Genomic DNA, 14,971 nt, shown 5'->3' with positions numbered 1-14,971 from the left:
ACAGAGCAGTAACAATGGGTTTTTTTAATATTACTATTTATTATATTGTTTATTGCTGTTAATTTTATTTCATCGTGTAATCTATTCTGTACTGTACATTAAAAAAACAAATTAAAAAACAAACAATTAACGGGACAGTAAAGGGTTAACATACAAATAGATAGTGTTAATATTGTGCTCGCTTTTCTGTTCCAGAGCAGGGACCAAAACCCTATAAATATAAACCTTCATGTTGCTCTCCTTCTTCAAATCCTCTCTGTGGTGTCACTATTTTTTTTTTTTTTGCAATATATTTAAAATAAATACCATGTGCTTGTATTGATTATGCCTAGTATATGTAAAGACCAGAATGAAAAATAAAAATGGTGTTTCCGCCCGGGATCGAACCGGGGACCTTTCGCGTGTGAGGCGAACGTGATAACCACTACACTACGGAAACACAAGTGAGGGAAAGTGCTGGCTGTGTTGTACTTGATTCTTAAACAAAGACTCTAATCAGTGACTCAATTGTAGCTTCAGTCGTGTGCACCCCCTCCCCCTCCTCCTCCTCCCCCTCCCCCTCCTCCTCCTCCCCCTCCCCTCCTCCTCCTCCTCCCACTGTTCTCTGTGCAGAGAGGGAGGAAATGCTGAACCACAAAGGAAGTGCTGCAGAAAATGCTCCCCACTGCTTGTTTGGCAACTTCCACTTCAGTTCCTGCTTGCTATCTCTAGACTGCTGTCCCTTCAACAGTTCATTCTCTGCTTCTCCTTCAGTTGAAGGAGTTGTCTGACTGCCATGCAGCATCTGTGTGCCAGGACCAGACAAGGTTTATCTCCTTACTGTATATTCAGTAAAAGCAGAAAAACAATGAGAGCAGCACAGGACTGGGGAGACAGGGGGAGAAGCAGAACTAGTGCAGGCGGCAGTGGAGAAACCCTTATCATGAGCTTTAGCGTCATATTTGCATTACGGATGTATAAATAAAGCATAGTTAGAATATAAGTTAATAACCAATTTTTACACCCAGTCAACTTGTAACATTTTTTCTGGATAAAGAAAATATAAACAGCCGGACAGATACTGCTGTCAATTGCAAAGACATTTACAAACATCATTCAAGGCATGGTTCCCCTTTAAGTTAACTTTTCGTATGTCCTATTCATATAAACTTTTCAGTTGGTCTTCATTTTTTAATTTCTCACAGTTTGTGAATTATTTGCCTTTTTCTTCTGCCTCTCTGGATTTTTAAATGGCCCAGCAGTCAAATACTATTGCTCTGTGAGGCCACAGTGTTATTGTTAGTTTATATTACTTATCTTTCTATGCAGGCCTCTCTTCTTTTCATCTCCCAGTTTCTCATTCAAAGAGTTGCTTGGTTGCTAGACCCTAGCAACCAGGTAAATTCTGAAATTGGAGGGAGAAGGAAAGCGTTACAGGATAGGAGCAGTGAGTGCACACAGGCAATCCACCTACTGGTGCGTACACAGGATCCGCTCTGGCCGCAGCAAACAACCGTCCAAAAAAAGATTGCGGACTCCACCAAAAACAACAAGTGCAAACCGATTCGTTAAAATAAATCCATCTTTATTGTATAGTATTTAAAAATAGCGGGCAGGGGAAGATTGCTCAGCGGGCAGGGGAAGCAATCTTTCCCTGCCCGCTATTTTTAAATACTATACAATAAAGATGGATTTATTTTAACGCATCGGTTCGCACTTGTTGTTTTTGGTGGAGTCCGCAATCATTATTTTGGACTGAAATTCTGAAATTCTAAACTGGAGAGATGCTGAACAAAAACTAAATAATAATAAAAAAAAAATATATATAATATATATATATATGTGTGTATATATATATATATATATATATATATATATATATATATATATATATATATATTATATATATATATATATATATATATATATATATATATATATATATATATGAAACAAGGGAAAGTTGTGCTCACCACTAATTTTTAAAAACATTAGGCGGGGGTGCAATGAGTCCTCTGCACTTAATCCATTATCAATATATTTAAGACAGAGACATTTTGTGCATACTGCTACTGAAAAATGCCTTACCCTTTAAACAAAACAGGGATTGTTTGTCCATATATATATGATACTGACTCATTTCTAGTGTTCTTGTTTTAGTGCAATGGCAAACAAGTTGTGCGGCAACTTTGGGCAAGTTCAAAATAACAAAGTCCTGTATATTTGGAGGATCTGCAGAAGAATATATTTATCATGGGTGACTTGTCTCCTCGTATACTCATATACCATTACCCTTAGCCAAGCTGCCCCTAAGTACCCCTAGACCAGCACTACTTACCCACTGAATCAGTGTAGAAAGCAACTTCTGTAATTTTCATTTATTATTCATTTCATTATTATTTGTGGTTTTTGAGTTATTTTGTTTTTCATTCAGCAGCTCTCCAGTTTGCAATTTCAGCAATCTGGTTGCTAGGGCCCAAATTACCCTAGCAACCATACATTATAAATAGTAGGAAGCCTGGATAGAAAGATGAGTAATACCAAGTAGGAATAACAAAATATGTGTAGCCTTACAGAGCATTTGTTTTTTTAGATGGGTCAGTGACCCCCCATTTGCAAGCTGGAAAGGGTCAGAAGAAGAAGGCAAACAATACAAACACTATAAAAAAGAAAAAATGATGGCCAATTAAAAAATTGCTTAGAATTGGTCATTCTATAACTTACTGAAAGTTAACTTAAAGTTGAACCACCACTTTAATGAATAATGACACCCCATCCAGCTTGGGTGGCAGAACCAATTGGGCACCAATCCTGGTCAGAGTGTTTGGAGCAGTTGTATAGAGTAGTGCTAAACAGTTGAGCCTACTGGAATGTGCCTATTCCTACAACTGTTGCTGAGTAAATACACGTAGGGGCATATTTATTAAGCTGTGTGAAATTTCCACTAGTAAAAGAGCATAACAAGTCACGTAAAATTATGTATTTATAAAACTGTGTATTTCTCCCTGTGTGATTTAACACCACCCATTGCAGTTCATTCACATACCTCCCAACATTTTTGGAAATAGAAAGAGGGACAAAAGGATTTGCCGCACGGAGCGAATTTTTTTTTTACCACACCCATTTTTGTGACCACACCCCCCAATTACCATGATCATTTTACAAAATTTGCCAGGTTATGAAAACTTGAACACATTTCTGTGGTTTTTATGTGTTATTACAGTTTTACTAATGAAGGTGAATGGCCCCTTAAGCTGCAAGTCACAGTTTTTCCCAAGAGACCTGCTTATCTTAGATTGTTACAATTGTTTCTTTGCCTATCTTTTATTGTTACAAAAGTATCTAAGTGCACCTGCCACATATTCTGCGCTCTCCGCCAAAAGCCAATTAAGTTAGAAACATTGTGTTTTTTTCTGGCTGTTCAGTGCAGGAGATCAAAGAGAAAGTCAGGACTTTTCAGTAACAATCCAGGACTGCGGGTTGAGATGTCAAAATTGGGACTGTCCTGTGAAAAACAGGACAGTTGGGAGGCAAGCATTTATTGAAAAGAAATGTCTTCAGTTATTATACTGATGGGTATTTTCATTATTCATCTGATCACCCCCTATTTTACACCATGATGCATCAAGTAAATTCCGAGGAAGACATTTTTTAAGGCAGAATTGTACTCAGCACATAACATTCACCTAAATATCAGTATAATTCATACATTTAAATTGTCTCCTGAAATAAGTTTTATTCTATAGTTCAGTGCTGCCCTCCAGTGCTGGACTTTTAATTAACCATTGGGCTTATTTTGGGCTTATTTTGAATCTGCAGGGCAGGGAGCAAAATGCATCGCTGGATGCAAGTCAATCACCATGTTTATTCACACTTTTGCTCCCTGTCACTCTGTAAATGCTATTGGGTGTAGCTCTTTGTGCTCTAGAAGGAGCTCAAGGACCTACACTGTCTGGATAAATACAACCCTGCCTGCATTTAGTAGCACTGTATTTATGAAAGGCAAGTTGGGAGAGACCCTCCTGCTCCCTATCAACCCCCTTACTATCAAGTCAAACAGTTAAAGGGATACTGTCATGGGAAAACATGTTTTTTTTTAAAAAAAAAATGCATCAGTTAATAGTGCAAGAAATCCATTTCTCAAAATAGCAAACTATTTTTTTTTTATATTTAATTTTGAAATCTGACATAGGGCTAGACATGTTGTCAGTTTCCCAGGTGCCCCTTTGTGCTCTCATTAACAGTCACTCTTTACTGCTGCGCTGCAAGTTGGAGTGGTATCACCCCCTCCCTTTCTACCCCCAGCAGCCTAACAACAGAACAATGGGAAGGTAACCAGATAACAGCTCCCTAACACAAGATAACAGCTGCCTGGTAAATCTAAGAACAACACTCAATAGTAAAATCCAGGTCCCATTGAGATACATACATAGTGCAGCACTGGCTCTTTCTGAAAGCAAATGACCGGGCAAAATGACCTGAGATGGCGCCTACAGACCAATACTACAACTAGTAGCTCATGGTAGACCAGCATTGATCACAAACAGCTCCATGAGATCATCCTTTGAGCTATGTGCCTTTTGGATTTTTGGCATGAGGAAGTGTGCTCCATGGCAGCATAACAGATTTTACTAAGCGCAGACCCCCTGTATTAGGGGACCTTTTACTTACAGCTTTGTAGACCTGGCTGTATCTGCAGGAGGTGAGTAGTTTCATATGAGCACTGTTATTGAGAATAGTACCAATACTAAAACTAGCCACATACTAGAATACACGCACCTTTGCTATTTCATTTGTCCTCCACTTTCTCTGGTTGAGAGTAATGAGCTTGAGCTGAGCTCCTTGTCTATTCATTTGTCCCAGCCCTACCTGAACCCCCGACACTGTTGTTGTTCTCCAGTATTCATAGATGTCAAACTGATCTATTGTGAGCCTATAGAATAGCTATTCCTGCCTCAGATTTTTGTGCATCTTGTTACACCTCCACGCTTATAATGATATACTGTATATAAGTGATAACCTGCAAATGCAGTGTCAGGGGAGAGAAGTCACTCTCTGTTCCAAACCAAATGTGTTTCTTGAGATTCTGAACTTTCAACAATTTGTCACATTGAATATGATGTTGTTATAGGAACTGGAATTGAATTTGCTGAAGTATATTAACTTTGCATTTCCAGTGTTATCTTGTCCTACAAGAACAGTCTTGGTGCTTTTCCTATTCCCTATCTGTGGTTATAATGCGAACACTGAGCCACAAATATGCGTTATTCCTAATTCCGCAATAATGTCTTCCTTCAGTTACATGAGATGTATGTAATCATATACAGTATGCCCATGCGTGCTATAGGTCGGATGTGGATTACTAATCATACAGACTAGACAATCACAAGCTTCAAAGTAGCTGTGTTAATCCTGGAGATCCATTTTGCATCCTTTGTTTTGCAAAACTATTGTCAGGGACTAAATTGTTTATTTCCCTCAACAATCTCTTGCTAATGAATGATTATAAGTGCTGAATGATGTTGTATCCTATATAAGCACCATTTCTATTGTACAGTGCTGGGGTCCTAGGATTGATTGTAACCTAAGCACTACCTCAAGGTGTTTGGATGGAAGAAAAACATTCCATTTTGAGCTTATCTTCAGTTTACCCTGAATAATTTCAGATACTGTGAAAGACTGATGAAAAACATGATGATGATGAGTTTTACAGGCATAAAATGATATGGTGCTATTATAATCCCTTTATAATAGTCATTTACATTGCCTAAATTAAGCATGCTCCAATAACTCACTGCGTCACAACTGAATACCGAAGAGAAACAAGATACAGCAGGGCTGCCGTTAGTAATCATGGGGTCCTGTACTACTAAGTAAGCAGGGTCATTCCATTCCATACCTCCCAACAATTGTATCTAAGTGCAGGTGTTGAGTATTCTGGGCTCTTTTCCAAAAGCCTCTTATTTAATTAAGTTTAAGAAACTTTGCATCTTTTTCTGTTGTTCAGTGTAGGAGATCAAAGATAAATGCTGAATTGCGGGCTGAGCTGTCAAAATCGGGATTGCCCCCCAAAAAAACTGGACAGTTGGAGGTATGCTGTAATTATTAGCCCACTGGTCACCTGAGCCCCTCGAGTGGTGTGGCCCTCTAACATGCACAGCAATGACATGGCAACATCACTGATCCACCCCAGCCACACAAAAAGCAAAAATTTGTCCCTCAATCCACCCAAGTCCTGATCACACCACTGCAAACCCAGCCACGGTCACAACATACACAAAAAAACATTTGCAAACAGCTCAAAATTGCCCTCATATTGCTATTCTCTCCCAATTGTACTTAATTCTCTGCCCTGTTATTGGTTTTCTTTCATCCAAATGGGAGTATGATGGTTACTATTCAGTTTATCTTCCCTTATTTGGCTCATTAGTTCATAGTAAGCTGAAGCCTGCAGCACTCTTGACTAGATTTATAATAAAGGAACAGTAACATAAAAAAAAATATATGTGTTTTAAAGTAATAAAAATAAAATGCAGTGTTGCCCTGCACTGGTTAAGGGTGAGCGTTTTGGGGAGATTTAGTCGCCTGGCGACTAATCGCATCGTCTTTGCGACGACCAATTTCCCCGAAAATGAATTGCCGCGTGTGTTTAGTGCCGCCGATTTTTCATTTTAGCCAGCTCAAGAGTGAGGGAAGGCTTTCGGGGAGATTGGTCGCCGCAAAGACGAGGCGATTAGTCGCCAGGCGACTAAATCTCCCCGAAACGCTCAGTGTGACCTTACCCTAAACGGCTGTGTTTGCTTCAGAAACACTACTATTGTTTATATAAATAAGCTGCTGTGTAGCAATGGGGGCAGCCATTCAAAGGAGAAAAGGCTCACATTACACAGCAGATAGCAGATAAGCTCTGTAGAGCATAATGGTGTTATCTGTTATCCACTATTTAACCTGTGCTATATAGCCTTTTTCCAATTTCTTCCATTGCTACACAGCAGCTTGTTTATATGAACTATAGTAGTGTTTCTGAAGCAAACACATCATTTTACCAGTGCAGGGCAACACTACATGATATTTTCATTACTTTAAAACACTTTTATTTTTTGGTGTTACTGTTCCTACAGCAGCAGCTTTGGGTATTATGTTTGGAACAATACACAGGGCTGCTTCAGGAACACTAGATATAAGACAATGGATCAGCCTTTTCTCTGCCAGCGTTACTTTTGTGCTGCTTGTGACAGTTTTAACTGGGTATTAAAAACATTATGGGGCAAATTCACTAAGATTCATAGTTGCCCCAGGCGTAACTTCACCGCACTTCGCCAGGCGTAGTTTCGCCAGCGCTTCGCAAATTCACTAAAATCCGAAGTTGCGCTCAGGGGTAGCGTAAGGTTGCGAAGTTGCGCTAGCGTTGATTCGCTAAGTAAAGCGAAGTTACGCTAGCGAAGGCTAATTTGCATACGGCGCCAAATTCAAATTTCAATGGAGGAATACGTATCAGCACTACAAATGCCTAGAAAACCTTCTAAACATCAAATAACATTTTTATTTTGCCCTACACATGTGCCCACTGTCTAGGTAAGTTGCCATGAGTCAGGAAATGTAGGGGGGAAGGAGGGGAGCCCCAAAAATTTTTTCGATCTTTTTCAGCCTATCACCCATAATGTAGAAAACACGCCAGCGTTTTTTGGGACTTAGAAAAAATTTTGACTTTTTTTGAAGCAATCCCTATCTACTCTATTGCGCTTCGCCTGGTCTGAGGTGGCGAAGGAAGTCTAGCGTAAAAGGTAGCGTTCAGTACACTGCACGCGTTAGTGAATTTGCGTAGTTATGTCGCTAGCGAAACTTCGCCAGGCGTAAGGGTGCGAAGTAAGACTAGCGAAACTACGCCAGCGTTTGTTAGTGAATTTGCGTAGTAACGAAAATGCCAAACGCTAGCGAAGTAACGCTAGCGTTCGGCGCTTCGGCGCTTAGTGAATTTGCCCCTATGAGTGCTGCTGGAGCAGTATAAATAGATTTCCTATGCACTCTTTCTTTGTGTCTGGCAATGGTGATCTGTTCTTTCTTATCATGCTGGCTACACACTTCTTATTTATTAAATATCTCCTCTTTTAAAAGGTGACTTTAAATGGCAATCATCGCTTTTTGAAGTGTCTATTACAGCGCAAGATCCTTTAGTTCTCCACTAGGTGTCAGCACCTGTCAGCTTTTCACTTTAGAATGTGGAGTAAGCTCATCAAAACATGCTTGATTAAAGGCAAGGAATTTACTACTCTCTGGCTGATGTACTAAAATTGCTCCAGTGTAGTTACCTATAGCAACAAGTCAGATCTTTGCTTTCATTTTTCTAACATGTAGGAGAATGATGAAAGTTAATTGCTGATCGGTTAAGTGGTTGCTAAGCGTTACTGCTCTGCATCTCTTATAGATCTGGAGGAACACTCCTGCTACTGAGCCCATCTTTCCCAAAAAACAACTGGATTCAGTTCCCCTTTGAGTTCCAGGTGGGCACTTTCTAACTAACAGACAGCAAATTGCGCCTGTATCTGAGCCATAACAGTGCTGCTTTTACAAGTAACATAGCAGTGAAATTTCAAACTTTTTAAGCTTTCCCTCATTTTACATTTTTAAGTTTTCTTGTGGTCCCACCAACATATAAAGCATACTTTTCCATGATTTTACACCATTTTTTTCTTGTCCCCGGAAAATGTAAAATGAGAAGCTGAATTACAGCCGAGTCCAGTCTAGGGGTAGGCTGAAGAGCTACCTGCCCAGTGCCCCGCAATTGTTGTGCCCGAGGCAGCTGCCTCTTCTGCCTACCCCTAGTTCTGGCCTTGTGTACAGGCATGGGACCTGTTATCCAGAATGCTCAGGACCCGGGGTTTTCCAGAAGTCCGAAATTTGGATCTGCATACCTTAAAAATTATTTAAACATTACTTAAACCCGATAGGATTGTCTTAGATGCAACTGGGATTAATTATATCTTGGTTGGGATAAAGTACAAGGTACTGTTTGATTATTACAGAGAAAAAGCAATTTTTTTTAAAAATGTTAATTATTTGATTAGAATGGAGTCTATGGGATGATCATCCCCTAATTAGGTGCTTTCTGGATAATGGATTTCTGGATAAGGGAGTCTATACCTGTACTATATGTGTATTGCTGTTGCAATGCTGCTAAATAATCCCTGCAAACCTTTGTTTACCAGGGAGCCGCATATTTTAATGGAAAATAGACCATGGTTTTCTTCCTTTCATTTTCCTTTTGAATTTAACAATAAAATATGGGAGCAGGGCATGCTACATGTAGAGAGCTCTCCTACTGTATATATATATATATTGGTACTGCCATATCGCTTGCCCTTCTCCATTGACTGCAATGTCACCAGCAGTGGTTAGTGGTCATAAAACGATGGTCTCAGGAGAATATCTCCTATTTCTCCTTAAATATGTAATGCTAACCTCCCTTTTATTCCAGTTGCATGTGATGCCATCTGTGTCATAGCACATCATTCAGCTGGAATGTAAATACATTGAATTCCTATTAATTCTGGGTTGCTTTTCCAGGAGACAAGCCTTTGAAATGCCTTATCAATCTCCCTTCTGCTTCCATCAATCACAGGCTTTAAAAGCTGTTGAGGAAGCCATAATTAGGCGTGTAAATATAATGCAGCTTTTTTTCCTGCACAATGGGTTTACTAATTTCCTGGATTTAATAAAGATTGGTTACATCCTGAGCATGACGCTTAGCAGCACAATTGCACACGAGCACAACTGAAGACTAAATGCAAATAAATGAGAAAGTAAAGAGAACATGCGACACAGGTTTCTGACTCTCTGTTACGGGAAGAGACCAATAAAGAACATGTTGTGTTTATCTTAAAGGCAACTGAAACTTGTTAACTACTGGCTGATCTACAACAAGATATTAGTGTTGCTGGGCTTTCCTGAGCTTCTATAAAAGTTTGCTTTTTAATCCAATATTATCTAGGGTAGAGAAGCCTTTTTCTGTCTTCTATGGACAGTTTTTGTTCTTGAAAGACACCCTAGTAATTCTAGTTACTTACTTTATACTCCCTCTTCTTCAAAGATGACACCAGCCAGGGTACTGTTTGCTGAGAGCCATGTCTCCATTTTCTGCCATGTAGAAATCTCACAAATAGTTCTGTAGTGGCACAACCTAACTAGGGACACCTGAAAAACTGGAAAAGGATGGCAGCATGGCACTCAGCAAACAGTACCAAAGCATTGTTTTTCCACATTTATTTATAGCTGCAACCCCTATAGGTTTGGAGATACAGCATTGTATGTTTAATTAGTGTGCTCCATTAACCTAATGTTTTTCCAGCAGAAAACAACTCACTTGTGCTGTAAGTGTCTGGCTGATAGCAGGAGCTATTGGTTGTATCAGCTCAACGCTATTAAGGCGCTTACACACGGGAGTTGTTTGAGCATTTAGTGCACGTTTGAGAAGCAGGTTAGAGCACCCTAAATGCACACTAATGGATTCCATTATATTCTGCTTGTTTGCACACATGTACCTGTAGACTTCACACTTTTCATTGTGTTTTTTTGTTTCTAAACACAGCATGTTGCATTTTTTTTGCACTTGACGCATGTTCATAACACTATAACAAACAAGGAAAAGTTGCAATGAGGCTGTGACCACAAGATACATATAGACAAATACAAGAGTCCTCTGCACTCAACCCATTATCAATATATTTAAGACATTGAGACATTTTGTGCATACAGACAGCTACAAAAAAATGCCTTACCCTTTAAACAAAAAAGGGATTGTTTATCCATATATTGTAATATATTTAAACTGGCCAACTACGTCAAAGTCATGGGAGTTTTACTTTGAAGGCAGCAATTACTGTAAGTTGCAAGTACAACTTAGTCCCTGTGTAAAATGTATAATGAAGCAATAGAATTCTTAATGAATCAGATGCAATTTGAGTGTAGGACTGGCCAGATATGGGATCAATTTGACGTAGTTGGCCAGCTTAAATATATTGCAATATATGGACAAACAATCCCTGTTTTGTTTAAAGGGTAAGGCATTTTTCAGTAGCATTATGCACAAAATGTCTCTGTCTTAAATATATTGATAATGGATTAAGTGCAGAGGACTCTTGTATTTGTCTATATGTTCATAATACTGTAATAGAATATGGTGGACATGAAAAATGAAACAAATATATTGACTTCCCATACAGTATTGTTATGTTTTTGAAGCTGAGGATGAGTAGAGTATAACTGTGCTTTATTAGCAGGTCCATGCAGCCATTACACTTCAACTCTAATACTTTAAAACAGTCTAGATAGTACTATGTACACAGTATAACTCTAGTGCACAGTGACACCTACAGGCCCTTTGTATAAACACCACAAGTATTGGCGCATTTAACTAGTTTTGACACTTTAAGATACCATAAATCCCCATGTTGTTTTACCAGGATGAGCTCTTTCCGTGAGGTGTGAGCCTTTATTCTAACCTCTATTTCATTTGTGAGTCTGAAATGTTGCCCGGAACCAATGCGTAGCCAGTCAGATCATTAGAGTCAGGCTCGGATTTGTGGCAAGGCCACAAAGGCCCAGGCCTAGGGCAGCAAGAGTAATAGGGGCGGCATGCCGCCCAGCCGCTTACTGGGGAGTCACACTATAATTTAGCGCACACCGAAAAATAAATGCTGAAGTGCCAATCCCATGGGGGCCGCACAAATAAAGCCTCCTGAAAATTATCAGGCAAATGGATTATAAGGATTACACACTCAGTCTCTATAAAAAAGTCCAAATGTATTAATACAAAACACTTACATAATAACAGAACGCCCTATGCATTTTGAACACATGGGTGGTCTTCATCAGGGGCCAGACACTTTACAAAATGCAAAAGGAGCTAAAAAAGGCAGCTCCCCAGCGCTTCGGTGCAGGCGCGCATGTGCGCTCGAACTGAATAGGAGTATACGGCAGGCGCTAGGACTGCAGGGCCGGACACCAGGACCGTGCGGCCTCGGGCGACCGCCCACTGAATCCAGCCCTGATTAGAGTGTTTAGAAATCCAATGGTAACCGCCAGCTCCAAACGCAATAGCACAGAGAGAGTTTTCAGTGTTTTAAAGTAACCATTCAAGACATCATGAGAAAGTTATAATCTGAGTCCGACTCTTATCTGTAATAAGCAGGCCCCTCGTCTATATATATATATATATATATATATATATATATATATATATATATATATATATATATATATATATATATATGTGCGTGTGTGTGTGTAATGGGTGGCACTCCGCCTCCCAACATCACCCAGTTGCAGGGTTAAGGCTTACATATACTTTCCAAAAAAGAACCAGCAACACCGGGATATTCTTGAAAATGAAAAAATATATTTAGTGAAGCATGTATAGCCAACGTAACGTTTCAGTCCCAATTGGGGGTATATTTATCAAAAAGTGAAGTTAGAGATCGCCATAGTCTTCTAGAGTGAAATTCCACCACATTCATTACTATGGGATTTTAAAAGATCATTTATCAATGGGTGAAAGTGAAAGTTCATCCTTTGATAAATACCCCTTTCAAAATGGGGGAATTTCAATCTACAGGACTGTGACGATCTCTAACTTCACTCTTTGATAAATATACCTCTGGGAGCTCAAGGCAACCACACTGTACGCACATTGTAATATATGTAGCCAACAGCAATTAAGGAATGACATCATATTCAAAGAAATGCATCGAAGTGATTGGTGCAAGATATTAACGTGATTAGTGCAAGAAACATTAAGCAGAAGAAAACTCCTTTTTCATTGTTAAAGTGACAAGTGCTTAATAATTTACCAACTTCATATAAAGTTTTCATAAAAATAGAACCAATCCAATAAAGTTAATGCAAACTGTGATTAGAATACTGTGTCCATAAAAGAGTCAAAAAACATGTCCAATATATACAACAGATACAATAAATCCATGTTAGCTACAACCGTTTCCTACAGTGTTAACTAAATTTTAGGGGGCCCCCTGGTGTAGCTTTCCCTAATTCTCTATAATATTATAGATACATTGGTAAGGCACAGTACAAAATATCTTATCATAATTACCTCTATATAATATGCAATACATATAGCTATAAATAAATATACATGTAGGGTTACAGACCCATGTACATAGAAAAAATATATATTTATTTTTGGAAACACTTTCTGGTAGACACATGTGCACCAACTAACTCCCTTGAAAAACAACATATGTCTCTTGGCTTTTATGAGCTCCTGTAGATATCTATACAATAAAGCATGAGTCACAAAAGAGTCACCCAAAGATCAATTACCCTGTAACTGAAAGACTGCATTGTGTACACCTTTGTGGCATCAAGGATAATCAGTTGGCTAAGATAAGCAAGGTTATGTTCAGCAAACTATACAGCAAGAATAACTGAAAATATGTGCAACATACTCCTTAAACAGATTATTTATTTGCCTTATATCCCCTGCATTTTTCCTCTTTGGTACAACATGACTACTGGCACACTAACCCGTACAGCTCTCACAGTGTATGCAAAGCAGTGTTTTATTCAGTTACTATTTGGCCTTGGTCCATCCTGCAGCTTCAGATTATACCCTCTAGTTATTATTGTTATCCTTTATATAGTGCTGATATATTTAGCGGCCCTATACCAAGATTACACATCATTCACATCAGTCCCTGCCCCAGTAGAGCTTACAGTCTAAGTGCAGGGCAGGGTGCAAAGTGTCCTGCACTTAGATGGATTGCTGCAGGTCTCTGTGCTTTTTCATCCAATGTGAGTGGAGAGTTCAGCCAGACCCAAAATGCTCTTTTAATGGGCAGTAAGACTTTTGTGACCCTAAGTGCTCTTGTGCTTCTGTTGGAGGTCTAGGTAAATGACCCCTTAAGTCAGGAGCCAATTAAACTGCCTGTATGTTTCTGCTCTCATCTTCTAAAGGAATAATTTGAATGCATGAACACAATATGATATGCCAGGAAGAGAAATACAAGTATGGGATCTATTACCCAGAATGCTCCGGACCTGGGGTTTTCCAGATAAGGAAATTTGGATCTCCGTACCTTAAGTCTGCTAAAAAATTTAAACCCAATAAGATTGTTTTGACTCCAACAGGTATTAATTTATTTTATAAAAAGGCATTTGATATATCTTAGTTGGGGTATAAGGCACTGTTTCATTAATAAAGAGAAAAAGGGAATACATTTTAAACATTTGCATTATTTGATTAAAATGGAGTCTATGGGAGATGGCCTTCCTGTAATTCAGAGCTTTTTGGATAACAGGTTACCGGATAATAGATCCTATTCCTGTACTCCTGTAAGCTACAAGTTGCAGTAACCTCACGGACAATCTGATGTTGTGGGAACAGTACATTTTTAACCCCAGTTGGACATAGAGCAACTATTATATTTCAGTAAAATGTGTCCCTGTTGAACATTGTTCATTCCATTCATATAATGTAATGCGTCTTCCATACTTACTGTCCAGTATTACTTCTAACTTTATAGTTTCATATAGATAAATGTTTTTTGTGGCCACTCAATGGCAAAAATATATACAACCACCCACCACCAATATATTTAAAACTATGTGCCAATGTATTTCATATACAGGTATGGGATCTTTTATCTGTAAACCTGTTATCCAGAAAGCTCTGAATCCTCCCATATGCCTCCCATAGACACCATTTTTATCAAGTAATTCAGATTTTTAAAATAGATTTCCTTTTTCTCTGTTAGAAAAAAACAGTACCTTGTACTTGATAAAAATTGTGTACTAACTAAGATATAATTCATTCTTATTAAAAGCAAAAAAACCTATTGGGTTTATTTAATGTTTAAATTCATTTTAATTGTAGGAAGATCCAAATTACAGAAAGGTCCCTTATTAGGAAAACCCTAGGCCCTGAGCATTCTGGCTAATAGGTCCCTTAGCTGTATATTGCAAACAGTAGAAGAAACCC

At 38.8% G+C, this 14,971-nt stretch overlaps 1 non-coding gene across 1 annotated transcript; it reads right to left on the bottom strand.

Moving 5' to 3' along the window:
• Positions 1-366: 366 nt before the first annotated feature.
• On the bottom strand, positions 367-439 carry trnav-cac. Its single transcript has one exon. It is a non-coding gene; the product is annotated as a tRNA-Val (tRNA).
• Between the last annotated feature and the right edge of the window lie 14,532 nt (positions 440-14,971).

This window comes from Xenopus laevis, chromosome 3L, assembly GCF_017654675.1.
Source record: "Xenopus laevis strain J_2021 chromosome 3L, Xenopus_laevis_v10.1, whole genome shotgun sequence".
In the NCBI taxonomy this organism is placed as follows: Eukaryota; Metazoa; Chordata; class Amphibia; order Anura; family Pipidae; genus Xenopus; species Xenopus laevis.
This window is presented reverse-complemented; position numbering and strand designations above follow the sequence as displayed.